The sequence below is a fragment of the Bicyclus anynana genome, chromosome 18, assembly GCF_947172395.1.
Source record: "Bicyclus anynana chromosome 18, ilBicAnyn1.1, whole genome shotgun sequence".
NCBI classification, from domain to species: domain Eukaryota; kingdom Metazoa; phylum Arthropoda; class Insecta; order Lepidoptera; family Nymphalidae; genus Bicyclus; species Bicyclus anynana.
In genome coordinates, this window is record NC_069100.1 from 9,109,083 (window position 1) to 9,123,894 (window position 14,812).

General features: G+C 38.8%; 1 protein-coding gene across 1 annotated transcript in view; it reads right to left on the bottom strand.

The window, feature by feature from the left end:
- Positions 1–14,812, bottom strand: part of LOC112054495 (uncharacterized) — a 105,176-nt gene that overhangs the window by 59,649 nt on the left and 30,715 nt on the right. The window lies entirely within an intron of this gene.

Genomic DNA, 14,812 nt, shown 5'->3' on the forward strand with positions numbered 1-14,812 from the left:
GGCTGGTGGGACGCTTCGACCGTGGTTAGTTACCACCCTACCGGCAAAGACGTACCGCCAAGCGACTTAGCGTTCCGGTATTATGCCGTGTAGAAACCGAAATGGGTGTGGATTTTCATCCTCCTCCTAACAAGTTAGCCCGCTTCCATCTTAGACTGCATCATCACTTACCATCAGGTGAGATTGTAGCCAAGGGCTAACTTGTAAAGAATATAAAAAAATAAAAAAAAATAGAAAATTATTAAAAATAGTATGAAAATATCGTTGCAAAATACTACAACAATCCGCATCGTGTGGTCAGGTATGTCAGTATCGGCGTAAATCAAAAGTCAACATTTACGCAGCGTACGCTCCGGAACAACACAATTAAACCGAGCCAACAACGTTCACTGGCTATGTATTATTTGGCCGCTTTTGTTAGGAATTATTTTACTGTTCCAGAATTAACAAGATGGCCACCTGACTATGCTTGCTGCCAGGGGTCGTAAACAATCCCATATTTGCAGTTTTCTGATAAATTTGCGTTCATATCATTAATTGGATCTTAAACAAACCGTGAACGTGCTATTAAAATCAGGTTAATGGTTTTTAAATATTTTTCTCGTTTCTCAATAAAATCAGCTATTGACTTTTCATTGTCTGCACTATCTATAGTAATATTATAAAGAGATAAAGTTTGTGAGTTTGTAAGGTTGTAGCGATAAATAATTAATAACTATACAAGCTATAAGGCTAATGTACCTACACCAAATCCAGGACATCCTACTTTCTACTAATATTATAAACGCGAAAGTTTGTATGGATGTTTGGATGTTTGTTACTCTTTAACGTCGCGGGCGTTCCCAATAAAGTATTGATGACGTGGAGAGTTGATGAAGCAAGAAAGATACATTAATATCTGACTTATTGACTGACATTTGTTTACCCTAAAATGTTGTGTACCAAATTAGGAGAGTTAAATTAAACAGAACCATGGGACTCTCTGTAAGTCTAAGTATGAATTACTATAAATTGTTCGGAAGCTCAGTAGGGTGAGGGGAAGGGATCAGCTTCAAAATGATCCCATCTTTATGGAGGCTTAACTCGATTGAACCGTAAAACGTATTCTGTAGATCCGCGTAGCCGAGCTTAGCAACAGCGTAGAGATGGCGTAGCGCTGCCGTAGCATCGTAGCACTAACGTAACTTACATTGTGAATTCATATTACAACATTTATCAGTAATTTATTTTTATAAAAAGAACCTAACCGAATCTAACTGTTCTTTCTGAAGATATAAATTATAGAAAAAATATATTACGTATGCAGATAATGAAAAATTTTTAATGCTGATGAAAAGTGAAAATGAAATTTAGGTTGATCTATGTTGTTAAGCTTGCTTGCCTAGATCTTTTTTTTTTCGTAAGGGGGAAAGTCCTCATGGACACCCATGTTGCCTAGAACCTGATTTACTCATAAAATTGGTCTAATCATATTTAGATTGTAGCTAACAAGCCCTTGCTTGCTAGCTTAGATCAGCTTGATTATGCCTGATGAAAAATGATGTGGTCTAAGTTGGACTTGGAGCGTGTCTCATGCGAGACTCATGTCTATCAAATATTTATACTTTCTTCTCTTGAAGGTATTCAAATTATATGTGAAAGGAAACATCGTCAGCAAAAAGTCGATGTGAATATAACTACTAGAGCGAGAGGCTTCCCTATAGGGTCCATAGGGAAGCCTCTCGCTCTAGTAGTTATATTAGTAGTTAAGCTTAATTCCTGAATCCACCACGGTCCAAACTTAATAATTGGCTACTTTAGATACTCTAGGTACTCTGATTAGAAAATAGGCTGAGAAATTTTCAGCCATCATAAAATAAAGTGACTGACTGTCATAGGCTCACAGTCCATACAGTGAAAGTATTCTTCAAAATGTTTATTATGATGAAAATTATTCTTTCATGGATTTAATATTGTGCGGTCTGGCCGTCTGAATTAAGGCTTTTCATCACGAAACGAATGTTTGTTTCCTGATTATGTAAATGCGTCGCGAGGGGGATGTATAAATATTAACCAGAGGTGGGCTGACGAGGTAAACAAATTGTCTGCGGTTTGACTATTGTGTCTAAGTTTTTAAGAGTTTCAGAAGCTGTGGCGATAGGCATGAAAAAATAAATATGAAGTTTTAAAACAAACATTTTAAAACGAAGGTTCTAAAAATGTATTCGTCCGGTTTTGATCAACATGCCTTAAAATCACATCACATCACATCTCACTTCACATCACGTCACATCACGTCACATCACATCACATCACACATCGCACTAATATATAAACGCGAAAGTTTGTGTGTATGTGTGTATGTTTGTGCATTCTTTGTGCAGCGGCTACTGAAGTGATTTGGCTGAAATTTAGAATGGAAATAGACTTTACTCTGGATTATCACATAGGCTACTTTTCATCCCGGAAAATCTATGGTTCCCGCGGGATTTGTGAAAAACTGAATTCCAAGCGGACGAAGTCGCGGGCGTCCGCTAGTACATCATCATCATCAATATCATTATCAACCCATATTTGGCTCACTGTTGAGCTCGAGTCTACTCTCAGAATGAGAGGGGTTAGGCCAATAGTCCACCACGCTGGCCCAGTGTGAATTGACTGACTTCACTTAGTAGTAGTAGGCTTAGTTTACAAGCACTTTTGAAACGTCAAGTTATGTCAAGATTTAATTTTATTTTATTTTTATTTATTTGGGACAGAAAACATTTTCATATTAAAGTTAGCTTTTAAAAACTTAAAATTAAAGTTACGAGGGTTCCAAACGCGCCTTAGTCCGAGAAGACTAAACAATACTTTTTGAATCCTAATCTATCATCCGTTAACCACATCGAAGCCAATTCACGAACAGAACCGAATGTAAAGTAATGTCACTTTGTAATTATATGCCCCCCTCCTCCCCCGCCGCGCTGCCTGTCGCCATGAATACACAAACAGACAATTTGCAGTCGCTGGGAGCCCTTGGCCGAGGATGTCTGCATTTGGGACCCTCTTTTGAATAATTCCAACAAAAATTACAACTCAACCACATTGCCTACATTGGTGTGACTTGTCAAATATTAGAAACTTTTCGAACGAAAATCTGCAATGGCCATAGCTTTGTTGTTTTATAAACGCACGAGATCCACAGAGTAAGTATTATATAGTAACTAAATTTGCAATCATGATTGCTTTGAAAGAAAGGAGAAAAGAAGGTAAAGAACCCTTAATTGCTTAAATATAAAGCTTAGAATTACATTTGTAAGGATAATGCCATCAAAAACAATACTTGTAAAATATAATTCTCGTAACACTGTTGTTGTACCGTAAAAGGTTGTGAGATCCATGTAATACTAAGTCGGTCGGACTTATTACATAATTAGCTAACCTAAGAAAGTCTTATACAATAGTGACCATATCAATATTAAAAATCTTTTATTATATTTCAAACTAGCGGATGCCCGCGACTTTCAGTTCTTCACACATTCTGTCAAACAAGATTTTTGTGAAACTTTGACCGTAAGCTCTCAATAGGAAAAAATCCCCGATTTTGAAACATTCTTCACTGGTGCTCCGCTCCTTTTGGTCTTAGCATGATATTACATAGCCTATAGCGTTTCTCGATAAATGGGCTATCTAACACTGAAAGAATTTTTCAAATCGGACCAGTAGTTCCTGAGATTAGCACGTTCATGCAAAAAAACAAACAAACAAACTCTTCAGCTTTATAATATTAGTATAGATAAGATTTGCTTAGAGCGCTTGCCAAGTCAATATATTCTATTTTACAGACTTCGATCATAATATTTTACGTCCTCTGTGGCGCAGTTTGTAGTGTCGTTGGTAGAGGTCTTGGATTTAATTCCCAGATTGGGTCAGATTTCTGCACTAGCTCAGGTAGTAAGCATCAGCCGTGATTAGTTACCATCAATACGATGAGATAAAACAATCTTGTACCTCTTCCAAGTAAGCCCTCTTCCATCTTCAACTTCATCGTCACTTAACATCAATTGAGATCACAAAACATAAAAATACTAGCGGACGCCCGCGACTCCGTTCGCGTGAAATTCGGTTTAACACAAATCCCACAGGAACCGTGATTTTTTCCGGGAAGTATCCTATGTGTTAATCCAGAGTAATTTTTTTTTATTCTTTACAAGTTAGCCTTTGACTACAATCTCACCTGATGATAAGTGAAGATGCAGTCTAAGATGGAAGCAAGCAAACTTGTTAGGAGTACGATGAAAATCCACATCCCTTTCGGTTTCTACACGGCATCGTAATGGAACGCTAAATCGCTTGGCGGTACGTCGGTTTGCAAGACGCAGCTTAAAACTTAAAATAGGAACAAACATACATACAAATAAACTTTCGCCTTTATAATATTAGTCTGAGTTTTCTTCTTCAGTCAGGGGCTAACATGAATAAAAAAAACTTTTACAACTCTAAAAGCCACATTGCCTTATTATCTTAGTAAATCTGTAACTAGTACAGTAGAATCTGTAATTCGAAAATCGTAATATATTATGTGCATTTAAATCAATAACCTTGGATATAAAATTGACTGTTTCCCCCCTACCACCATTGTGGGAATACATCGGAAAGTTATTTGACATCGCGTCGAAGTAAATTTCGTTTGAAATTCAAAACTTTTGGAAAATACGAGCTTGTTTGTTTCCATTGTGGGAAGAAAGATGACTTCCGTTTGTCGTTTCTATTGCGCGATATTTTGGAGCCGGCGCCGTGAAATCACTTACAGGAATTGCAACTTTACAACAATATATACTAGGTTCAATTTAGCTTGTGTAATTGAAGTGACGTTTGCCTTAACATAGAAGAATGTGGACGCCATTGAATTTTGAACTTTGCCCTACATGAATTTAAAGTTTATTTTTACTTGGAATTGCTGAAATAAAAATAAAGTTGTGCAATTGTAGAAGAATTTAACTCTTATTTTCAGTCACTTTAGGGTTCAATTTCAGCTGTGATGTAGTGATGGAGGGTTATAACACAGTTTAGTGGCGAGTAGTTGTTATTCAGGTTAAGTCCACGTCTGGGGATGTTTTGATGAATCGGGCCGATGCTTCAGACAAGTTTTCCAAAAATGTATGTATTTATCTATTTTCTATTTATATTATTTATACACGCAACTGAATTGGCGTGCAATTAAATTTTTTGGGATATATTTTTCCTACAACACTTTTGTTTTATTAAATGAAAAATATTAAAACGTTATTTTTTTTATTCTTTACAAGTTAGCCCTTAACTACAATCTCACCTGATGGTAAGTAATGTAATCTAAGGTGGAAGCGGGCTAACTTGTTAGTAGGAGGACAAAAATCCACACTCCTTTCGATTTCTACACGACATCGTATCGGAACGCTAAATTACTTGGCGGTACGTCTTTGTCGAGTAGGGTGGTAACTAGCCACGGCCAAAGCCTGACCTAGCTAGAACTGGACCAATTAAGAAAACCTCAATCGGCCCAGCCGGGGATCGAACCCAGGACCTCCGTCATTAAATCCACCGCGCATACCACTGCGCCACGGAGGCCGTCAGTTCATATATTAGTAGGATTATTTTTCAATCATTTCATACAAGTGTTATAAATTTGAAAATAAGTTTGTCCGTCTGTCTGTCCGGTAAAGAGATAAATTGGACTTTGGAGCATAGGTTACTTTTTATATACGCAAAAAATCCATGATTTGTGTAAAACATAATTTCTCGCGAACGGATTCTCGGGCGTCCGCTAGTCTAATATATAAGTTAATAAATAATTGTAAGTTAATGTTCAATCTGAAGGCTAATTCACTAACTTTGACGTATGTTAGTAGACATATACTGGCGACCTATCGTGGATATCTTACATTAGGTAGATTACATTTCTTACAGGTTGTTGCTAAAGATCAAAGTAGTGAATAGGCCAGCTGGTCAGCGTATGTCAGGTTTGCAAATAATAATGATAATATAATACAATATACGTCAACAATTTCCCTGTGTACAATCGGTAACCCAATCTCTTCCTACAACATATTCATCTCACTATTACAGGCTCGTGTCCATTGTGTTACCGTCACAGCCTCCGATACGTATCGATGTCGTGTACACGTGTTATCATTCTGAACTGTTGCCAATGAGTTATTGTACAACAACAGGCCATATACAAGTCGATAGATGGCGTGAGTGTGCTCCTACTGACTGTTATTGCTAAACTGGACGCTAGTGACTTTACTTTTTACTAGCGGACGCACCGTGGTATCACACGCGTAGTTTCGATTTCCGTGGGAATACGAGGATAAAATATAGCTTACATTACTCGCTGATAATGTAGCTTTACAGGCCATATACAAGACGATAGATGGCGTGATTGTGCTCCTACTGACTGTTATTGCTAAACTGGACGCTAGTGACTTTACTTTTTACTAGCGGACGCACCGTGGTATGACACGCGATGTTTTGGTTTTCGTGGGAATACAAGGATAAAATATAGCTTATATTACTCGCTGATAATGTAGCTTTACAGGCCATATACAAGACGATAGATGGCGTGAGTGTGCTCCTACTGACTGTTATTGCTAAACTGGACGACAGTGACTTTACTTTTTACTAGCGGACGCACCGTGGTATGACACGCGAAGTTTTGGTTTTCGTGGGAATACAAGGATAAAATATAGCTTATATTACTCGCTGATAATGTAGCTTTACAGGCCATATACAAGTCGATAGATGGCGTGAGTGGGCTCCTACTGACTGTTATTGCTAAACTGGACGCTAGTGACTTTACTTTTTACTAGCGGACGCACCGTGGTATGACACGCGAAGTTTTGGTTTTCGTGGGAATACAAGGATAAAATATAGCTTATATTACTCGCTGATAATGTAGCTTTACAGGCCATATACAAGTCGATAGATGGCGTGAGTGTGCTCCTACTGACTGTTATTGCTAAACTGGCGGACGCTAGTGACTTACTTTTTCCAAGCGGACGCACCGTGGTATGACACGCGAAGTTTTGGTTTTCGTGGGAATACAAGGATAAATATAGCTTATATTACTCGCTGATAATGTAGCTTTACAGGCCATATACAAGACGATAGATGGCGTGAGTGTGCTCCTACTGACTGTTATTGCTAAACTGGACGATAGTGACTACTTTTTACTAGCGGACGCACCGTGGTATGACACGCGAAGTTTTGGTTTTCGTAGGAACACGAGGATAAAATATAGCTTACTAGCGGACGCCCGTGACTTTGTCCGCGTGGAACTCAGTTTTTCACAAATCCCGCGGGAAAGTAGCCTATGTTTTAATCAAGAGTAAAATCTACTTCCATTCCAAATTTCAGCCAAATCGCTTCAGTAGCCGCAGCGTAAAAGAGGAATAAACATACTTACACACTTTCACACAAACTTTCGCCTTTATAATATTAGTGTAAAGTGTGTGTGAAGTGTGATAGTGTGATGTGACTCGCTGATAATATAACTTTTTATCGGTGAAAGCGTAACAAACTAACAAGTAATCTCACATTCGTTGATATTGATTCGTTCGTATTATTAGGTACACGAGTTACCGCCGATTTTGAAGAAAGTAATGCCTCGTTACAGTTAGATTATGCGGATCACGTGTGTCCGAGGTGTTCAATTCGAGTCTAGGGTTGTAATATAAAACAGTATCTACAGGGTGATCGAGCTTTGCTGTACCTGAAATAGTTCAGAATTAATATTATGAGGCAGAGGATTTGTCTTCTTATTCATTAGTCTATATTTATGGTACACTACAGGGCCTCTACAGGCACCCGTAAAGGAGAGGTATTTTTTATTAGAAATTCGCGTTATCTTTTTTTTGAATATGACCAATGGATATTCCCCTCCAACTAGTCGTGAAAGACTGTATTAGGAGTGGCTACGACAATAGACCAACGGGGCGGGGATCGAACCGCTCTTACCGTTGAGCTATTGAGGCTTTTATATTAGTATAGATTTTACAATAGTATAGATTGTTAGAATATTAGTATAGATTAGCATTTTAATCAATGGCATTTAAAGTTGATTATGTAGCATCATTCGCACTACGACAAATGCTTTATTCGCGATTCGTATTACTTGTTTCGGTATATTGTTTGACTTGTGTACTACAAAGGCTTGTCGGCGTGAGTGGAGAGAGGAAGCACAGATGCATTATCGGTTCACTGATTCATTGCTATGTGACGTCACACAGGCAACTAGACCGTGCGCTTTCCTTTCTGGAACTATTGATGTATTAACAGCTTTCCGATCTTTGACCACGACGCTATGACACTTAAGTCTCACGATGGGATTAGAATCTTGAGACTGTCGTGTCAGAGGTCGTGTCTGCACCGCCATGCTTAGCCATTTGCAGTTGCATGATCATGATTCATTGCTATATGACGTCACAAAGGCTACACGATCGTGCGCTTTTCTTACTAGAACTATTAAGCTTTCCGATTTTCGACCACGTCGAATTAGCTCTGATACTTTAGTCTCACAATGGGATTAGTGGATATGAACACTGCATTTGATTCTGAGGGCATATGTTTTAATCCAGTACGGAGAATGCACCTCCAACTTTATGTACATTTTAAAATATGAAATCATGTGTCTCAAACGGTGGCGGAAAAACATCGTGAAACCTGCATACCTGAGATTTTTTTCTATTCTCTATGTATTGTTAGGAAATCTGCCAATCCGAATTGGGCCATCGTAGTGGAGTTAGCCTAACCCCTCTCATTCTGAGAGGAAACTTGTGCTCAACAGTTAGTCGAATATAGGTTGTTAATGATGAGTAGTCAAAAATCAAAGCAGTTGTAGTGTAAAAAATGTGGATTTTGCGTGTGAAATTAGAGACACGCGAGGCTTAAAATATGTCCCTGATTTTGACAGATACAAAGCGGTGCATGCATCTGTTTAGAAGCTACAGTGCTACAGACAGACAGATAGACATGTTATACTTATACAAGTAACACCCCTCTTTTATGCGTCGGTGGTTAAAAAATTAAATATAAAACACATTAAACCAGTATCGCACTCGCCGCCCGCCATATCCGTAAACAGGCTGAAGTCTCGCAGACAATACATTTTATTAGCTCAATCTCTCTCAATGCAGCTGAATGGCTTGGGAGCAGTTGCAATAAAGCGCTGCAGCGCCGTAAACCGAGCTATTGCAGCGGCTGCGACGACCGCAGATCGCAGTACTGACACCGCAGCGCTGACACGGAGTGAAATGTTGATGTATATATGTATGTTGATGTATAGTGTATGTTGGATGTAATTGCTTCGATGCTTGTGTAGGCAGCAGACGTTGTTGTTGTGACTTGTGTTGTGTTCTATTTCTTAGATAAGCTAATTACAGCTTAGATTATAACTTAAAAAGGCTGTAGTATAGTTATTGATCCTGTTCCTTAAAATAAAAACCATTGTTATTCGTTCTTGTAATTTTAATTGAAAGACTGGACTGGCTACAGTCATTCCAGATAGAGAGCAATGTAGCCTAGGTTGGTATACGCTTGCCAAGAAAATGAATAACCAGTCTTTGCTTGAAGATGTTTTGGTGACAGAAAATACAGACGCCGGCAGGGTAATTTGGCGGCCTCCGTGGTGCAGTGGTATGCGCGGTATATACAAGACGGAGGTCCTGGGTTCGATCCCCAGATGGCCGATTGAGGTTTTCTTAATTGGTCCAGGTCTGGCTGGTGGGAGGCTTCGGCCGTGGCTAGTTATCACCCTACCGACAAAGACGTACCGCCAATCGATTTAGTGTTCCGGTACGATGTCGTGCAGAAACCGAAAGGAGTGTGGATTTTCATCCTCCTCCTAACAAGTTAGCCCGCTTCCATCTTAGACTGCATCATCACTCACCATCAGGTGAGATTGTAGTCAAGGGCTAACTTGTAAAGAATAAAAAAATAAAAAAAATAAATCCAAACTTTAGCTGTTGTAGCACAAATGTAATCATACTTCAAAATTATCTCACTAGGACTTTAAAGACTCAAATCCTTGCTTAGTCAGCCACAGAAACAGGTAGAACGAACTCTCAACACAATAAATCGTAGCTACAATAAATGACCCACTGATTATGATGTACAACAATATAATTGTACGTTGAAATCCGAAAAGGGATCCACCCCGATAAATTCATAAGAGATAATACACTCCCAACGCAATTATGGTAAAAAGGTTGACCTTTATCAACGAACCTTATCAGGTAGAGCCTTCCCTGGTATATACGAGTGTATTAGGGACACAACAAATTGGGCGTATCGAGCGCCCTCAGCGGAATTACAACGAGCCAATAACAATCACATTTTTAACTAACTTCAAACAACGCACGTCTCAATCAGGTACTTTGTTCATCTTATTCGTGCTTAGTGTGTAACTCGTAATTTAAGTGGGTCCAATTTCAAGGGCAGCATTCAGGAAACTTTGCGTTATCTTTTCGTCCAAACTTCCTCAGTCCTCAGTCTTCGAACAGTGCGTATTGCGAGTGATGACCTATGGTTCCGAGAACTATGGGCTATGGTCGCTAGCTATGGCCTCATAAGAAGCTCAGAGTTACTGAGCGATTGATGGTGTGATCTATTCTCGCAATATGAGAATCTTTACGCGATCGAACTAGCAATGAGCTGAACCGCTCACCGAATCGCGAAACTGAAGTGTGTACACAGTTCAAAGAGCCGATGGACGTTGGGGTTCCAAGGTGCTGAAATAATAACCACGCACCGAAAAGCGCAAGTCGATACCCAACTGAGATATTTCTTAATTCTCAGCGTGTGTGAAGCCTGCCAATCAGCATTTGGCCAGCGTGGAGGACTATTAGCCCCCACTTTCTGAGAGGAGACTCGAGCTCAGCAGTAAGCCGAATATGGGTTGATAATGTATAAATACACCCAGACACTGTAAAACCACGCATTCACACATATATTTTCCCAGTCGTGGGAATCGAAGCCACGGCCATGGATGTAGAAAATAGGGTATCAAGGTCAATTCGGCTGATAATAATGATAAAACTTACTCAATTCTGTATCCTAATTGCTATAACAGTGAGCCGAATATGCGTTGATAATGTATAAATACACCCTGACACTGTAAAACCACGCATTCACACAAATATTTTCCCAGTTGTGGGAATGGAAACCACGGCCATGGATGTAGAAAGTAGGATCTCAAGGTCAAATAGGCTGTAATAATGACAAAACTTACTCAATTCTGTATCTTAATTGCTACAAATGAAAATTAAACGGAGTACAAAGTAGATTCAGAGTTCAAACGTTTAATGGGTTAATTAAACAAATATTTTAGATAGATCCAAAGGTGATCGCTTTAGTTCGTAAAACTCCCCTCCCAGCCGGGCAGCGAGATGAACTGTTTAATATATTCATGGCAGAGATTACAGCTCAGATATTAAACTTGTAATTATTCACTATCGGTTATTGCCTCCTCTTGCTTCTTTCTTAACTCTTGTTGGGCCCTGAATAAATAATATCTCTTCGCTTCCAATTTCATCGGTTTTATTTTACGAGACGATATTAAATTCTTGCTTGCGGCTTTTTGTATAAAATGAGCGATGAATAATCTATACTGTTGTCTGACTTTTTTTTTATTTAATATTATTTTTAGGGTAAATTGCTACAGCAGCTGGAAGCAAAGCGTGCATTGTGTGATATCTTTATTAATAAAAAATAGGATATACATCACAGAAAATAAAGAAAAGCTACTGTCGCAGTCGACAATAAGAGAAGAATAAAAGAATAGATAATAATGCGTTGTTTTAAAAGTAACTGTTTATTTTGTAAGAAATCCGAAGATAGAATGTTGACGTAATTTAAAAAAGATAATAAAGATCAAAAATAATCTAATTCATTTAAGTTCTGTAGTTCTCATAGATAACAAATGTTTTTTTATTGTATTTTTGAAGCACTAATACATACACTAATAGATAGGCATGTCAAATTGCAAACAGTAGTAGATAGGTTTTGGCTTTTAGTGCCAAGTTTGAAGAATCTCCCCATATAAAATCCTCCCCACGGGTGTAAGGGGGTGCTACGCGGAAGGGTTTACACAGCCTTAATGGAGAATTCCGGCGCATCGAATGTTAATTAATGCAACGATAACAAAGCCTCCGTTGGAACTCATTAGCATACCGGCCACTAACTTGCGATTTATTAATACTACGACAATAAATATTCATACCCCACTCAGTGCAGTGGACCAGCTGTATGCTACGCAGGGATGCTTACTTAACTATGGTAGAGCCTTTGAAATTGTGTATATGTCAAAGGAAATTAATGTATAAAGCTGGCGTAACTTGATAGCAGACCTGCAGTGGATATGATCTCTGCCACCGATTCCGGAGGATGTGAGTTCGCATCTAGTCAGGGGCATGCATGTCCAACTTTACAGTTGTGTGCATTTTAAAAAATTTAATTTCACTTGTCTCAAACGGTGAAGGAAATCGTGAGGAAACTTGCATACCAGAGAATTTTCTTAATTCTCTGCGTGTGTGAAGTCTGCCAATCGAGCCAGCTTGGTGGACTATTGGCCTAACCCCTCTCATTCTGAGAGGAGACTCAAGGTCAGGAGTGAGGTATATGAGGTAGGTGGATGATAGCGAACGAGACGTAACTTAGCGGAAGTTCATTATGAATAACAAGGTTTTAGTTTGTTAATAATCCACGAAAATTCCCACTATGTTATAATTATATTAACTCTACAGCCTCGTTGGTCTGATGGTTAGCCTATATGGTTTCTGATCACGATGTTCTGGGTTCGAATCCTGGGTTAGGCTATATTCAAATCTGAGTTTCTTTTTCTAAGAAATTTTCGTTAAAATATCAGCGCCGGAGTTGGGAGGTTGGTGTTGCTATACACGCCCATGTTTCGGAGAGCACGTGAAGCCATCAATCCCGGACATTATTATAAACATCTAGTAGTAGTCGTTAATTATTTATTTTTATTTATTTATTAATCAACAAAAACACATTTCAATTAAGCCTAACCATAGTGCAACACAAACCACAGTTGATTTTACTGTGCACAGGTTATTATTACATAATACAATATTTAGGAACAAAAGTAATTAACAAACAGTAGAGGATAAATACCAAGAATAATCATTATAGGGTAGTTAAATAAATATCGTTAGTGTGAGTGAACCGGTGCTGCGGCGCTACACAGGCTGTCCCAAAAAATAATTCTTTAGTTTCCGCTTATGTACGTTCGTGAGTATATTGGTATATTTTAGAAGATTCTTTACCTACCGCATCCGGAAAATCGTTAAAGATTGTTGGAACAATATATTCCAGCCTTCTCTTACCATACCCATTTATGAAGTTCGGTACATACAATTTGGATTTTTTTGAACTTCTTATTTGTTTATTGTATGTAATTTCCTTCAGTTTAGGTTTTATTTGAAGATACTGCTCTGTTATTACGGAATATTTTGTTTTTACGTCTATTGGCATTAATTTACAGTAGTACAAAACTTATAATGAAATTAAGATTGTCACCCTACGCCTGCCAACAGGCATTCGAGCAGTGTGGTGGTTCTAAGGAGGAAGGTCTGGTCCCGTAATGGGTCATTAAAACAAGATCTGCTGACAAGCTGAGAAATCATAGAAATATCGGCATATCACACGATGCGCTCCGCGCCGGACTTGGCTGGTGGGAGGGTTCGGTCGTGGCTAGTTACCACACCGACGAAGACGTACCGCCAAGCGATTTAGGTTCCTGTACGATGTCGTGTAGAAACCGAAAGGTGTGTGGATTGTATCCTACTCCTAACAAGTTAGCCCGCTTCTATCTTAGATTGCATCGTTAAGAGCTAACTTGTACAGAATAAAAAAAAAAACCACCGAGACGAGGCGAGGAGGGGTGCTCTTAGTTTTTTAAGCAGCGGTATGTACAGACAAGTGTTTGACAATGCATAGTTGACAGACTGCGGTTTGGTCAAACGAAACGAAACTAAAGTTTATACACACAAACGCCTGAAATTTTACCACTACATGCAAAAACAAACAGACACCCTGGAATAGATTGATATAAGGCAGTTATCGCAGCGTTAGCGCAGTAGACATGTCTGCGTCGATTAGTCTCTGTTAGCAGCTGACGTGTGGGATATTGCGCGCTGCGGAAATATAAACGGTGTTCTCGCGTGTTCTTGAAAATCTACATTTATTTAAAAGTTGTAATTGTATTCAACCGAGTTGAAAATTCTCGTAGATAAATTCAGTGTTGGTCGACCCCCCACTAGGTGAACCGAAGATAGTGAGCTCGTTGCAGGGAGACGCTGGATGCTGAAATCGTGGCATTTGGAAGTCCATACAAGGGGGCTATGTTCTGCAGTGGTCCGTCGGCTGTTAATGAGGATGATGATGATGAAACGATGTCTGACGTCTTCATACTAGAAAATCCTGGTGTTGTTTTTAGTCAATCCATCTATCTAGTTATATATTATAATTAGAATAAAATAGAGCACAACATTCGGATGACTTACACGCCAAAACTTATAATGTATATTGTATTTATATAGCCTCAATAGCTCAACGGTAAGAGCGGCCGGATTTATTGTCGTACCCACTCCTGGCACAGTCTTTCCCGACTAGATGGAGGGGAATGGGGATATTGGTCATATTTAATACATATGGCAAATATTATTTAAAAAAGAAAATGTTGATAATGTTGAACTAATACATTTGATACTTAAAACTATTTTTTTAATAAAAGCTTTAAATGAGTACCCAGTGTCAGCTCTTGAAAATAGCAATGAATTGCTGTACTGGGATCGAA